Source organism: Pleurodeles waltl, chromosome 2_2 (genome assembly GCF_031143425.1).
Source record: "Pleurodeles waltl isolate 20211129_DDA chromosome 2_2, aPleWal1.hap1.20221129, whole genome shotgun sequence".
Classification (NCBI taxonomy): domain Eukaryota; kingdom Metazoa; phylum Chordata; class Amphibia; order Caudata; family Salamandridae; genus Pleurodeles; species Pleurodeles waltl.
Window position 1 is genome coordinate 192,147,114 of NC_090439.1, and position 15,617 is coordinate 192,162,730.

At 48.7% G+C, this 15,617-nt stretch overlaps 1 protein-coding gene across 2 annotated transcripts in view; it reads left to right on the top strand.

The window, feature by feature from the left end:
• Positions 1 to 15,617, top strand: part of GABBR2 (gamma-aminobutyric acid type B receptor subunit 2) — a 3,493,747-nt gene that overhangs the window by 2,523,469 nt on the left and 954,661 nt on the right. The window lies entirely within an intron of this gene.

A 15,617-nucleotide genomic window follows, 5' to 3' on the forward strand; every position in this document is an offset into this window, starting at 1 on the left:
GATCACCAGGCCTCCATTAGCACTGTAGATGATTTCTAGGAGAATGCACACAAGCTCGCTTCAAATGAAAGTTTCCGGATGAGCAGCAATAGGCTGCCGGATTCCTTAGTAAAATCACCCAAATTTATCTGCAGCCCGTGGCCGAACGTCTGTATAGTTGGTTCAGTATCGACTGCTTCGAAAGCTTCTCCCTGCATTGTCTGCGTTAGAAACCTGTTAAGAGAGAAAGGGGATGTGTGTGTGGCACTCGTTGGGCTTGGAAACTTGGTCCAGATTTGTTTTCAAACACTAAACAGGCAATTACAAACATGTTGTTATTTTTTTAGGATGAAGCAATAAAACAGACAGCTATATTTCTCTTTTAATGACAAATGTGTTAAAAGATGAATTTGTAGGTGGAGCTTTAAAGGTTTTGGAAGCTCACGTGACCCAACATCTGGAATGCAACAAAACCACCACCAAAAATAACAGTTTTTGACATCAGTGAGCAGAGAAATCCTGACCACCAATGCACATTCAAGGCCCATTACGAGTGTGATGGTGTGAAGTGTACATGTGTAACATAAGCATTCTGTACTTCTCTTTAGCTGTCCATTTGTATGCGCTTCTATAACGAGTGCCATAGTACAGGGATAGTATAAGTTGTCTTGAGACAGAAAATGTTCATCTTAGTGCATAGCTATGACGGCTTCCTCGTAGAGACAGTTGAAGGACCAGATTGAAAAAAATAATGTTGAAAACGTGGAATCAGATAAACAATTCAAAATTAGATCTATTACAGATACTGTTGATCTGAATAGTTGTTTGAAAAGAGGCTAGGTTAACAGATGTTAGGCTACTGAAAAATGCCGCAAGCATGCCACGCTACTAACCTCGTCTAAGACAGAAACCCAAAAGGATTTAAAATGCACTGTGAAAGTCATCCATACTTCTGTATTCGGTGGCCCATTACCTCCTCAACCCTATTTCTCGTCCCCAAACTTACTTCAATGATATGTTTCACCTCTACCCAGACCCATGTGTTCTAGCCAGATCCAATCAAAATAGGCTCAGCTTAACCCCTACGATCCCCGCCCGCATCCTCCAAGTACCCCATACCAATATAAGGGCAAGGAGCCCAGAAAACAACCATTTTCTTTATGTCTGCCTAGGTCCTGAGCTGGTCCTGTAAGGAAAACCCTGGGAGGCTGGGAACTTGGAGTTGTTTTTTCATCCCCCTACTTCTGTTGCCCTGAATTGCATGGTGCTGGGAGCTTTGCTGAGGTTTTGGGGCAACCTGGAGGTGCTTTTGGTTTGCTGTGCTTACCTGGATGCTCACAGTCTTGGAGGCGCTTCCTTCTGTGGCTTTGGGTGTGCCTTACACCACGCGCTGGCTGGGCTGGTGAGTGGTATTCTTCTTTTGGCCTCGGCCCGGCCGTCTCCCTCCCAAGGTACTTGTGGGCACAGTCGGTTCTTGGATGGTCACCCTGTACTCCCCTGCAGGCTGTGGGCAGGGGCTTCCCCATAACTGGCTTTCCCTGGGGGCCGTCTCAGTGCTTATGGTTGTTCGGGTCTGCGCTGTGTCGTCCTACAATTGTGCCACTTTCAGGGCACTTGTGTTGTTTCCAATGACCGCGAGGTGCTGATTGTGGTTTTGAATGCTTCCTGGGCTTGCACATTTCTCTTTCAGCGTGCAGGGCCGAGTTGTTTTCACGCCCTTGTGTGGTGGGATGTCAGCGTGGGTGTTTTGAAAACAGGCTTGCCCGGTCTCCTAGGTCTTTTTTCCATTGGCGGACTCAGGGGGTGCATGGACTGTTTTTAGCAGTTTTTTCAATGTAAAAAAATATATATATATATGGTGAAACCAGTGTCGGCATGTATTTTAACTTTTGTTTGTACTTCGTTTAAATTTGTTTTAAAAAGGGGTGCTTCTGGGTTTTGTTTGTGCTTTCCTGTCTTTGCCTGTTTTTTTATTTATTTTGCAGGGTTTTGTGCAGGCTCTGGTCTGGTCTACCCGGAGTCCATCTTGTCCTTATATTCGGAATTGTGCTCTCTTGTTCTGTCTTTTTCGTCATGGATCACAGGAAGAAGTCTGCTAAGCGCGCCATTGCTCCAGCCATGCACAAGAAGGGCGAAAGCATTCTCGGTCTGAGGAGGTCCTTCCTGGCTCCTCCCATAGCCTGCATATGTTCAGAAGATCAATTTCAGCTGCTTCTTACCTCTCTCTCTGATGCCTTTTTGAAGTCGAAGGACTCTGGGGGTATGTGTTATTCTCCCTCTTTGCCCACCTCTTCATCTCCTCCATTATGGCATCCTCTCCTTCCTCTTCCTCTTCTTGGCCTTCTTCAGAGTATGATGAGGATGTTGACTTTCCAGTGGCAATGCCAAGCTCCAAGTTTCTTTAAAAGGCAGATCTTTTGGCCCTTTTCCTCTATTTGGGTGACAACCTGGGTATTCCTATGGAGGATGATGTTCCTGGACCAGGTTCTGGTATTTTCCAACAGTTTCATTCCCGTCCTCCTACTTCATTGGCTGTTAACAAGGAGGTGTTGGATCTTCTTTGGTGGGAATGGAACGACCTAGAGAAGGCAGACCGTCCCTCGGTTTTTGACCCGCCTTTATCCTCTGGCTAAGGGTGATGTTGAGTTTCCCTCCCCTTTCAAGATTGATCCCCTTCTTTCTCATTTATCTGGTCGTCCGTCCGTTTTGTTTGAGGAAGTTCCCATTTCAGATTTTGTGGAGTGAAGGTCTCCTTGAAGCACTCCTTTTCTAGCCTGAACATCACACTTCGGGCTGCTGTTTATTCGGTGTATGCCTCTCAATCTTTGGTCATCGACTTCATTTCCCTTACTTTGGCCTTGAAGGAGGGTGTTGACTGTGCATCCTTGTGTTCACAGATGGAGACTCAGGCAAAATTTCTGGTAGGTGTGTCATGTGATGTTTTGAAAGCTTCTGCTTCTGCCATGGCTTCTTCTGTTTCAGCCCACCGTCATGTGTATCTACGTGATTGGAAGGTGGATTCAGCTCAAAAGTCGGGGTAATTACATATGCCCCCTACTGGCAGTCACCTTTTTAGTGATGATTTAGTACCTATGCTCCATAAAGCCTTTAAACACCAGAAACATGCCCAATTGTTTCAATCTCGCTCCAGGATTGAGCCATCGAGGAAGGCTCTTTCACAGAGACATTCTCATGGTTTCTCTGAGCATTTCCGCTCCAAGCCTAACTGGTTTTCCTCTTTTCCTGCTTGTCTGTTCTCCAAGCCTTCTCCTCCTCCCCCCCCCCCCCAAGCCTGGGAAGCGCTCCTGACTATTATGCCCTTCCGGTAGGACGTCACCTGGCTGCTTTTCTTCCTGCCTGGGAAAGTCACATTTCAGACGCTTGGGTTTTACATATCATCTCCAAAGGCTATTCTCTGGACTTCAAAAGCCTACCCCCACCTTTGGGCACTGTGGAGTCCCTGTTGCAAGAAATTGCGGATCTTGTAAAAAAAGGTGCTGTGATCCCTGTCCCGGTGGGGCAGCAAGGGAAAGGATTTTACTCACAGGTCTTTTTAGTTCCCAAACCTGGGGGAAAGGTTTGACTAATTTTCAATCTACAACCACTGAATCAGCTCCTCAAGAAGACTCGGTTCAAAATGGACACATTGCAGCGCATTATTCCGCTGGTTCATCCAGGAGATTGGCTAGCCTCCTTGGATTTAAGAGATACATATCTTCACATTCCCACTGCTTGTTTCTATTAACAGTTCCTTTGCTTCTGTGTGAATGGAGTCCATTGGCAGTTCCGGATCCTTTTCTTCGGGCTGGCCACCTCACCCAGGTTGTTCACCAAGGTCATGGCCTCCCTAGTGGCTCATCTTCACGGACTGGGGTGATGGTTCATCCCTGGCTAGACGATTGCCTCATCCACCATTATCTTCTGTCTGTGCTCCAATCCCAGATTGTACTGTTGTTCGACACTCTGGAGCGCTTTGGCCTCCTGGTGAATTGGGAGAAATCTCATCTGACCCCGTCACAGGATCTTCAATTCATCAGGACTCATTTCCAGACAGATGAGGGCAGAGTCAGTCTTCCTTGGGACCCTGTGCTGGTGTTCCGGAAGCTGCTCTGGTCTCTGGGTCAGAAGAGTGATGCAACGGCTCGAGAATGGCTGCAAGTTCAAGGTCACATGGTATGTCGTCTTTGAAATCTGCTTCGCTTTTGATTTTGTTTATGTCTGGGGTTGGTTGTCCTGATTCATGTTGTTCTTTTTTTCTTTCAGGCATCCTGTGTCCTTGTTGTCCCCTGGCTCGTCTGCACCTGGGACCTCTGGTCCGGCATCTTCTCTCTCATTAAATCCCACATCTTAAGTCATTGGACTCTCTGGTTCCCTTGTCCCCCCACATTTAACGCTTTCTCCAGTTGTTGCTCGGTCCCTACAAGTTTACCAGGGTTTTTCCTTTGACTCTCCCTTCTCCATGGGTGACTACTACAGATGCCAGCAGTCGGGTTGTGGTGCCACTTTGGACTCTGTCGGTCTGGGGGATTTGGTCTCCTCATGAGAGCAGGTTTTCTTCAAATTGGAAGGCGCTGAGGGCAGTTTTTCTGATGGATACACTTACCTGTGGATTCCTCACCTAAAAGAATTTTCCCCCATGCGCCAGCTTCGACGGAAATATTCTTCTACCTCTGCACTTTGACAATGATGTCACAATTTCCCGACTCCACGCGACGCCGTATGACGTCATCCAGGCAATAAGAAGCCCTCGTCGGCGTGCAGACGTCAGTTCCCTTTTTTCCGTGCCTTCGAATAATGTTTTTTCTTCGAGGCTAACAGGGAGCTACAGTTGCACTTCGGTGTTACTATGTCTCAGCCGAGAAAATCTGGCTTTAAACCTTGTAACCAGTGTGGGGGTCGGATGTCAGTCACGGACCCCCATGAAAATTGTTTATGGTGCTTTAGTTCCGACCATGAGGTCGAGTCATGCGGATCGTGTAAACGCATGAATCCTAAGGCACTTAAGGAGAGAGAGGCAAAGTTATTTCTGGCCCGTTTAAGAAAAGGAAGGAAAGGCATCATTGTAGAGAGTCTTCTTCGAAATCTGCGAAGACTCATCGACGCCACGGGGACTCTCGGCGTCGTCACGAGTCTCGGCGCGATTGAGCAGGGGCCGATCCAGATCTCCATCAGCCCGGCGCCGACCGACGTGGGAGGTTAGCCCGACTGTCACACCTCCGCCTTCAACGACTCCGGCTTCTCCGACTTCACCTCCCGTTTGGTCTTACTTCTGCACCTCGAGTCTTCACAAAGGTGATGGCGGTGGTTGCGGCACAGCTCAGAAGAAGGGGGATAGCGGTATTTCCCTATCTGGACGATTGGTTGATCAAAGCCAAGTCTCCAGAGCTTGTGCGGCGTCACCTGCAGTCGACAACTCAGTTGTTGTTCGACCTGGGTTTTTCAATCAATGTTTCATCAATCTCACCTGGAGCCCTCTCAACGCCTCCTGTTCATAGGGGCAGTACTGGACACAACTTTGAATCAGGCCTTTCCTCTGCCCCAGCGGGTTCAGAGCATTCAGGCGTTGATTCCAATTTTTAGAAATGGAGCGGTAGTTCCAGTCCTCAAGGTCCTTTGTCTGCCCGGTCTGTTTGCTTCTTGCATACTGCTGGTCACTCATGCACTGCTGTGGATCTTCAATGGTGGGCTGCAGTCGGCAACATGTCGCAAGGGAGGCCGTTCTCGCTGCCTCTGCCAGTGGCCACAGTTGTAACGGATGCTTCCACTCTAGGGTGGGGAGCTCATCTGGGGGACCTGGAGATCAAAGGCCTTTGGTCTCCAGTGGAACAGAGGTTTCACATCAATATGTTGGAATTGCGGTGCAGTACGTCTGGTTCTTAAGGCCTTTCTCCCTTCTCTTCGTGGTCGGTCAGTTCAGGTCCTGACGGAGAACACTACCGCAACGTGGTATATAAACAAGCAGGGAGGAGTGGGGTCGTATCTTCTCTGCAGAGAAGCTCTTCGACTCTGGTCCTGGCTTCAGGACCACGAGATTTGCTTGGTAGCAAATCATTTGGCCAGGGTTCTGAATGTACGTGCGGATGTTCTCAGTCGACGCATCTCGGTCGACCACGAGTGGCATCTTCATCCAGATCTGGTGTTTTACATCTTCCAGATGTGGGGGTGTCCGCAGATAGATCTGTTTGCTACTCAGGAGAACGTGCAGTGGCTGTTGTTTTGCACCCTCCAGTATCCGGTGCAAGGAGCTTTGGGGGACGCGTTTCAGATGTCCTGGAAGGGTCAGTTGCTTTACGCGTTTCCTCCCATACCCCTGATTCCTCGAGTTCTGAGGAAGATCCGCCAAGACCGGGCCCAGGTCATCTTGATAACCCCGGATTGGCCAAGTAGGGTGTGGTATTTGGACCTTCTCCAACTCTCTCTGTACCCTCCGCTCCGTCTCCCTTAGAGGGTAGAACTCCTCTCGCAGTCGCAGGGGGAGATTCTACACCCCCACCTCCAGAGTCTGCACCTTCATTCTGGTGGCCCACGGCCCTCGGCACCGCACCGACCCCCGCAGACCACGCCCGCAACCTCGGCTTCATCTTGGACCCTCTTCTCACCATGACCAAGCAAGTCAACGCCGTGTCCTCCGCCTGCTTCCTCACTCTCCGCATGCTCCGCAAGATCTTCCGCTGGATCCCCGCCGACACCAGAAAAACCGTGACCCACGCCCTTGTCACGAGTCGCCTGGACTACGGCAACACCCTCTACGCCGGGACCACCGCCAAACTCCAAAACCGCCTGCAACGCATCCAAAACGCCTCGGCCCGCCTCATCCTCGACGTACCCCGCAACAGCCACATCTCCGCACACCTGAGACACCTGCATTGGCTCCCAGTCAGCAAAAGGATCACCTTCCGTCTTCTCACCCACGCACACAAAGCCCTCCACAACAAGGGACCGGAATACCTCAACAGACGCCTCAGCTTCTACGTCCCCACCCGCCCCCTCCGCTCCGCTGGCCTCGCACTTGCTGCCGTCCCTCGCACCCGCCGCTCCACGGCGGGTGGGAGATCTTTCTCCTTCCTGGCGGCCAAGACCTGGAACTCCCTACCCACCAGCCTCAGGACCACCCAGGACCACTCCGCTTTCCGGAGACTCCTAAAGACTTGGCTGTTCGAGCAGCGATAACCCCCCCTTTCCCCCCTAGCGCCTTGAGACCCGCACGGGTGAGTAGCGCGCTTTATAAATGTTAATGATTTGATTTGATTTGATTCATTCCTTGAGATTGAACAGGGCAATCTGAGTGCTTTTTCTCTCCCGCCGGAAGTGGTGGATGTTATTTTATCGGCCTGGCGACACTCCACCAAATCGATCTATGCAAACAGGTGGGCCAGATTTGTAGGATGGTGTGGAGAGAACCAAATGAATCCCTTAAAGGCTCACTTGTCTGACATATTATTATTTGCTCTTTCCTTGGCGCAGAAGGGTTGTGCAGTTGCCACAGTTAAGGGCTATTTATCAGCGCTGTCGGCTTTTCTATGCCTCCTAGACCAACCCTCCTTGTTTAAATCACCACTTGTTTTGAGGTTCATATAAGGGTCTCACTAATAGGTTTCTGCCCACTCCGTTTGTTATGCCACAGTGGGATCTTAATTTAGTATTGACATTTCTGATGGGATCGCCATTTGAGCCGATGCACTCTTGTTCTTTGCGTTTGCTGGTCTTAAAGACTGTATTTCTGGTAGCCATAACATCGGCCAGAAGAGTGAGTGAGCTCCAGGCTCTTAGTGTAGAGTCTCCATACCTTTCCTTCTTTAGAGACAAAGTGGTGTTAAGGACCAAGGCGGCTTTCCTCCCGAAGGTTGTTACACCCTTTCACTTGGGGCAGTCTATTACTCTCTTCCCTTTACCCTCCGCCTCATCCATCCAAGGAGGAAGAGAGGCTCCACTGATTGGATCCACGAAGAGCATTGAGCTTCTTTGTCGACAGGACGAGGGAGTTCAGGCAAGAAGATCAGCTCTTTATTGGTTACGTGGGGAAGAGGAAAGGCAGAGCAGTCCACAAGAGAACGCTGTCCAGGTGGGTCATTCTCTGTATCAAACTTTGTTATTCCTTAGCAAAGAAAGAACCACCTGTGGGGCTTTGAGCTCATTCCACCAGAGCTAAGGCTGCTTCATCACCCTTGGCTAGGGGTATTCCTGTGGTTGACATCTGCAAGGCGGCAACTTGGGTATCCCTCCATACTTTTGTCAAACATTATTGTTTGGACTCTGAGGTCAGGAGGGATGGCCATTTTGCACGCTCAGTGCTGCAGGATTTCTTGGTTTGACCATTCAGGCACACACCTCCGGAGGTAGTACTGCTTTGGGACTCTATTCTTTAGGTGAGGAATCCACAGGTAGGTGTATCCATCAGAAGAATAAGTTACTTACCTTCGGTAACGCCTTTTCTGGTGGATACATTAACTACCTGTGGATTCCTCCCAATCCCACCCGCCTCCCCGTTGCCTGGCTGGTCTTACCACAAAATCCGTGGGTGAGCACCGTTTTCTTGTATATTTGTATAAAATTAGATCATGTATATAATGATGGCATGTATATATGTATTTCTTTCTCTATTTTATATATTTCAAGGAAACATGGTTGAACTTGACTATGTATATATGTTTCCATATGAAAGTGCTGTTGCCGTTAGTTTCTTTTTATTTTAATTGTAATAAATGTTGCGGTTTCACTTTACTTGATGCGATTATATTCTCTTCAAGGTCAATGTTCACCTGTTCACCTCAAAGGCACATAAAAAATGGTGATAACTGACGTCTGCACGTCGACGAGGGCTTCTTATTGCCTGGATGACATCATACAGCGTCGCGTAGAGTCGGGCAATTGTGATGTCATCGTCGACGTGCAGAGCTAGAAAAAAATGTTCCGTCAAAGCTGGCGCGTGGGGGAAAAGTCTTTAGGTGAGGAATCCATAGGTAGTTAATGTATCCACCAGAAAAGGCGTTACCGAAGGTAAGTAACTTATTCATCTGGCCCTGGTGCATTTTCCCCCTCAATCAGAGGTCACAAGGTGATCCTGTGGGCAGACAACACAGTGGCGAAATCCTACATCAACAAGCAATAAGGCACGGGGTCCCGCTCCATTGCCTGTCTGGCCTTTCAGGTGTGGTGTTGGGCAGAGTCCCACCTTCTCTTCCTGTCAGCAACATATATTCGTGGGAAGGACAATGTTCAGGCCTACAGACTCAACAAGATTTTTCCTTCTTCCCTCGAATTCTGTCTGGATCCAGATATTTTCACTCAATTGTTTCACAGGTTTGGCACTCCCCTGGTGGACCTATTTGCTTCAGCTGAGAATTCTGTCCTTCCCTCCTTTTTCTCCAGGTCCCCAGTACCAGGTTATGGGGGGTTGATGCTCTGACCCTTTCCTGGCCTCCTGTTCTCCTGTATGTTTTCCCTCCGTTCCCTTTCCTGCCCAAACTTTTGGCCAAGCTACGGAGGGAGCTGGTGTCTCTCATTTTGGTGGCCCCATTTTGGCCGTCGATCAGGTGGTTTCCTCTGTTGCAAGTGGTGTCGATAGCGCCAGAGTGGGTTCTGCCATCAACCCGTGTCACCTCTGGATGCCAATTCTTCCACCTGCCACTTGTCAACGGAGGCGTCTGACGTTTGGCTCGTGAGCAGAGGGGTTTGAAGTTGCAGGGCCTTTCCTCTCCTGTGGCGGCTTCCATTTAGCACTCTTGTAAGGAGTCTACTGGACAGGCCTATGGTCATCATTGGTCTTCTTTTGTTCAGTGGTGTGCTACTTGCTCTTTGGATGCTGTCTCTTGTACCTCTTCAAGGGTTTTTCAATTTCTGCAGAATGGGTTTCCCAAGGGTCTGGCAGTGGCTACTTTAAAAGTTAATTGGGCTGCTATTAGGGCCCTTCCTTCCCCATTCGATATGCCTGAAATGCTTTCTTTGCAATTCTGAGTTTTTAAGGGTTTTTCTTTGTTACAACCTCTGGTTTGTTCTGTGGTCCCTGCATGGGATCTGCCTTTAGTTCTTCTGGCCTTTCAGTCTGCTTCTCTTGAACCTCTGGATGGTGTGGATTTGAAATATCTTTCTTTGAAGGTGTTCTTCCTGGTTGCCATTGCCTCGGCTTGTCGCTTTGGTGAACGGACCTCTTTGTCAGACACCACTATTCGCAATTGTTTTCTGATAGGTTAGTTTGTCGTTTCAGTCCTGGCTTTGTTCCCAAAGTGGTCTCCACTTTTCAACAGTGCCAGGATATCACTCTGCCTTCTTTTTTTCCATAACCTGCTACTCCTGAGGAGGAATCCCTACACACTTTAGCTGTGGTCAGGGCTGTGTCTGTTTATCTCTCTCGCACTCTGGATTTTTGCCAATGTGAGAATCTTTTTGTAAATATTGGTGTATTCCATCATGGACTGAAAGCATCTACTCCTTCTTTGAGTCGTTGGATTCGCTCTTTGATTTCCCTTGCTTATGCTTCTCAACGGATCCCTCAGTTGGGTGGTATCCAGGGGCTTTCTACGAGAGACATGGCAGCTTCTTGGGTGGAAACTCAGCGCGTTTCCATTCTGAACAGTTGCCGAACAGCCACGTTCGGCTGTTCCCTCTACTTTTGTGTCCCATTATAGGTTAGATGTCCGTGATCCTGTGGCCTTCAGCTTCTGGGTGTTGGCTGCTGTTGTTCCATGAATAATCTGGTCTCCTGTTTCCTGCCCTGCTGGTTTGCATTAAAAATGTGCTGCATTATTCATTAGTTTGTGGCTGTTTCTTTTTGGAGTCAGATTGTTCTGTTTTGGCTTTGTTATATATTCATTCAAGTACGTTTTGGGACGAGAAATAGGTTTGAGGAGGTAATAAATTCATTATTTACCAGTAATTCTCATTACTCCAAAAACCCTATTTCTCACCCTAGTACTTACGTCCCGCCCTCACTTCCTTCCCGGTTAACAACCTGACTCCTGCTCAATTCTTTTGCGCTGGGATGTTCAGGTCGTTTTCTAGGCTGCTTGCCCTTATTTTGATATGGGGTACTTGGAGGATGGTGGGGGTGGAGGGGAGGGGTTAAGTGGAGCTTTTTTTATTGGATCTGGCTAGGACACGTGGGCCTGGGTAGAGGTGAATCACCTCATTGAAGTAAGTTTGGATTAATGAGAATTACCAGTAAGTACTGGATTCATTATACAGTTTCTGTCCATCAGGTAAAAGGATCACCTTGGTAAATCAAATTCAACTGTGTCTGTCAAAAGATTGAGTTCAGACTGTTTAAGAAAAGTCACTGTTGGTGTTACCTGTATGCACGCTACGAAAAGAGTGAGGACTGCTTGTATGTGGAAATCCTAAACTTCTTCCTCATAAGTGTTTTGGTACAAACATCAATAGAATCAAACAGCTGACAAGGACTTTTGTTCTCGTGGCGCTGTACAATTAAAGGTTATCAATCAAAGTCAGACATTTCTTTCCTTTCATTTTTCCAAATGAAATATACTATAGTAAAATGACTCAGAATTTAATGGAAATATTATTTTCAATTTTCAAAAGTGTGAACAGAGTAGAACAAAGACAGTAAGACAATATCCTTCAAATGGAAGCAGTTAATGATTGCACCATAAACACAAATTTCAGATAAACTAGCTATGTTTTAGGGATCACATAAGATGAACATGTAACTTTGCAGACATGTGCCCTCAGCTCAGCACTTATAACTGCACACATTTATAATTGCTAGATTGCTCCAGGTCGTGGAACTGTTATGTATAGGTAAAACAGACAGTGCTCCTTTAACATTCACTGCATTGCTTGTAAATAAAGTTTGGTGTAACAATGGTAGAAGTAATCTTGAAATATACTGCAAACTCCAATAAAGGCTCTTTATCCTTAAGGTTTATTTGTCAGGGACAAAAGTCCCAGCCATCAGATTGCAGCAACTGTCACCCCACCCTCTATCTCAAACCTATACTTCTACGCCTCTAAATATTCTGTTTGCTGTTGTTTGCAACTGCAGATATTACACACCTATCATTCAATAACACTTTTGAACATGCACTAGAGCAATACAACCGTTTCCAAAGGCTTACATTTCCATAAAGAAATAAAAACAAATTTAAAGAATACAGAAAATTGCGTTTTTCTATACTTCCACCACGGTTGAGCTAGTAGTCGCATTGTCACGGGCCCTGCGGAGTAGACCACCATATTATGACCATGGCGGTGTTCCCAACGGAACACAGCCAAGTCACTGCCAGTACCGCCATTGCCAATAGGCCGCGGCGACGGGCGGTAGGCATCTCCAAGCCAGCAGCAACCATGTTTCTGCTGACCATATTACAAGGTTGCACACCGCCAGGATTTCCACCTTCAGGAACACAGGCACATCCGCAGCCGCCATGGAACCCGAACTGGAAGTCTTCCCACTGCTCCTGCTGGCCATAAAACTCCAGAAGCAGCATGGCCAGCAAAGACAACAACCGTAAGTACAGCTACCTAGCACACACTGGAGGGAAGGACATTAGTACACACCCACACACAACACACAACCCCGCCATGGCTAGCTACGCCCACACAAACATGCAAACAAACAAATGTACCAATACACACACTCCCACACAAACTACACACAACAGATCTCACATATACAACACATACATGTGGAAGGAAAGCCAGGACAAGTTTGTTATCCTCGACACCAACGGTTAGCTGGTGCAGATATATTAAATAGAAATGATAATATATTTAAAAAAAAACTATGTACAGCATAGGCCTACTGGCCAGTCCAACTGCATGAGGTGCACTAGGCACACAGGGCAATGTCCATGGCCCTAACTTGACTCCTGACAGCAAAGAGGCCTCCACATTGCAGTGGCATCCATGGGGCATGCAGACACCTCAGGGGCAAGGTGGGGGGGACAGAGGTGGGGGATTTGGGTTTGGGAAGGGGTTCCCAGGGTAGCGTTTGGAGAAGGGGTCATTTGGTTTTGTTGGGGGGGTTTAGGTTTGGACTTTGCTTTTGAGGAAGGGTCTTGGCTTTAGGTTTGGGAGGGGTAAGCTTGGGCTTGTTGGGAGCAGAAGTCTTGGTGGGGGAGGGACATGGCTTGTACCAGGGGGACCATAGGAGAACTGGGAGGTGGAAGGCAGGGGTATGGGCAGGGTAACAGGGTGCTTGAAGGGAGCAAGGACTGGGGCAGTGGGAGGGAACAGGCAACATTCCTTCAGGAAACGTTTTTTTAATGACACAAGGGTGGTCATGGGAAAAATGTTTGGGAGTGCAGAGAGTGTGATTGGTTGAGAGGTGTGTACATGGAGGTGCCTTGGGTGCAGGTGTGAGCGTGGATGCCATGTGTGTGCTCTGTGACTGTTGGGTGGGTGAGTGTGGGCGTTTAGGTTTAGTGGAAGGAGGGGGAAGGAGATGCAGGGAGATGACAGGGTGGATGTGTGAATGTATGTTGTGGTGGTGTCTGCAGGTTGGATGGATGTGCTGCATATGGAGATGTTGACAGTTGTGCTGAGTGTGCATGTGGTGTATGGGGTGCATGTATGGGGGTCTGCTATTGTGGTGATGATGCAAATGTGGGCACTTGTGGAAGGATCTGGGAGTGATGATGTGACTGCAGGTTTGAGTGGTGTAGTGTCTTTGAGGGGAGAGGTGGTGGGGGAGTCCATGTAGGGAGTGGATGTTATTTCTGCATGTGTCTGTTGTGTTTGTGCATAGCAGTGGTGGCTTTTGTGGTGCTTGTTTTTTGTCCTTGCGAACCGTGTCTGTTGATGTGGATGCATGTTGGTATGAAAGTGTGCCTTGAATGGATATGGGGAGAGGGCTGTGGGATTGGGAACAGGCAGCTGGAGGGGGGGCGGAAGAAAAAGGGACTCTGGCTGGTGTCAATGAGGAGACTAGAGCCTGAAAGGATATCTGCAGGGCAGCCAGGGCACCATGAATGCCTTCCAGGTAGGCACTGGACTGCAGCATCGGTGATGCCATCCCTGGATGGCAGTCACGATGGTTGACTGCCCCATACAGATGGACATCAGGAGGTCAATAGCCTCCTCATTAAGTGCACCAGGGCTGACTGGGCAGGGGTAGAGGTGCCTGCGGCGAAGGAGATGCCCACCCTCCTGGGTGAGCGGGCACAAGCAACTGGGTGGGGAGCTACAGGGAGGGTGGTGCTGGTAAGGGGGTGGTGGACAAGGATGGTGCTGGGAGGGTCTCAGATTGGTCTGCCAGCGCCAGGAAGCGTCCTTTGGAAGAGGAATCTGAAGATGTTGTCGTCGAGCCTGTCTCCCCCATGGCACTCCCCTCGCCCTCCGTCCCACTGGTCCCCTCGGCTCCAATGGCATAAGCATCCTGGGTCCCCTGGGCTGCAGCTTCCCCACTCACCGGTGCCCCTCCTCCTTCACCTGGTGATGCTGATGCACACAAAGAGAGAGGAGGAGAGGAAGGGAGGGTGGCAGAGAAAGTCAGGGTGCAATGGGTCAATACAACCCAACATTCACACAGAGTAACAGCATCATAATCTGCTGCTATGCCATGGCAGGCCATGCCATCACCTATATATGCTACAAGAGCAGGACACCATGGGAGAAGCTACAGCAAGGCTGATGTAAACTGATGTTGATGGAACATTTGCACTCATTTACTTGACAAGGATCATACTTTTCACACTTGCACAGCACTTGGCACATTCTCATGGTCATTCTTGGAGACATATCCTGTACTCCTTACTCAACAGAATCCTGCATGGGTAGGTAGCATGCCCACTAATCACTTAACATTTAGCACAGTAACATCTCGGGCCACTGTGCCTATCTACACATACAGTACAAGGTAGCTGAATGAGGACTCACAAATTACCTCTGTCTCAATGGTAGACTGATACTGACGCTACTGCCCTGACACCTCAGGTGTACTGATGCTGATGGCAGGAGCTGGGCTCTCAAACTTTGTTGAAGGTGACCACACACATCTCAAATTGGAAGTAAATGCCCTCATAAGTTGCTGTCTGCATGGAATAGGCACACATCTTTGATACCAATCCTGCCAGGGTGGCTGATTACCATAGTCAACGTGATCTACCAATGACCTACTCTACATCTTCCCACTATTAGGTAACCCAAAGCCATACAAGTATTACATCATTGAGGTGTGAGTGTTTACTTACTCCCTTGTGGCTGCTGTGCTTCCCTCAAGCACCCATCCACCTCAGGGTAGGCTACTGCCAAAAGGTGGGCCATTGGGGGGGTCAGGATCTGACAGGCACCCCTCCCTCATTGGGAGGACATCCCCAGATGGGCCTCTGCGGTCTTTCGTGCCCATTGCCTCAGGTCCTCCTACCCCTTTCTGCACTGGGTGCTCTGCTGGCTATGGACCCCCTCGGCCTGCACTGCTTGGGGATGGCACACCAAATTTCCTTCTTCTGATGGGCGCTGACCGGCATGGGTGACACAGACAGAAGGACAAAGTGACGTAGAGTGGCATCACATGGACCGCAGTTGACATCACACATCAGACACATCTCATGGCCACACTAACATGTCTTCACCCCACTAATGCTTCGACTCCTCACCCATCACCATGCATCCACACCGTCTGCTTCATCCTAAAGCCTTTCAACCTCACACACATCACTATCAGACAGGATAGTGACATAAGA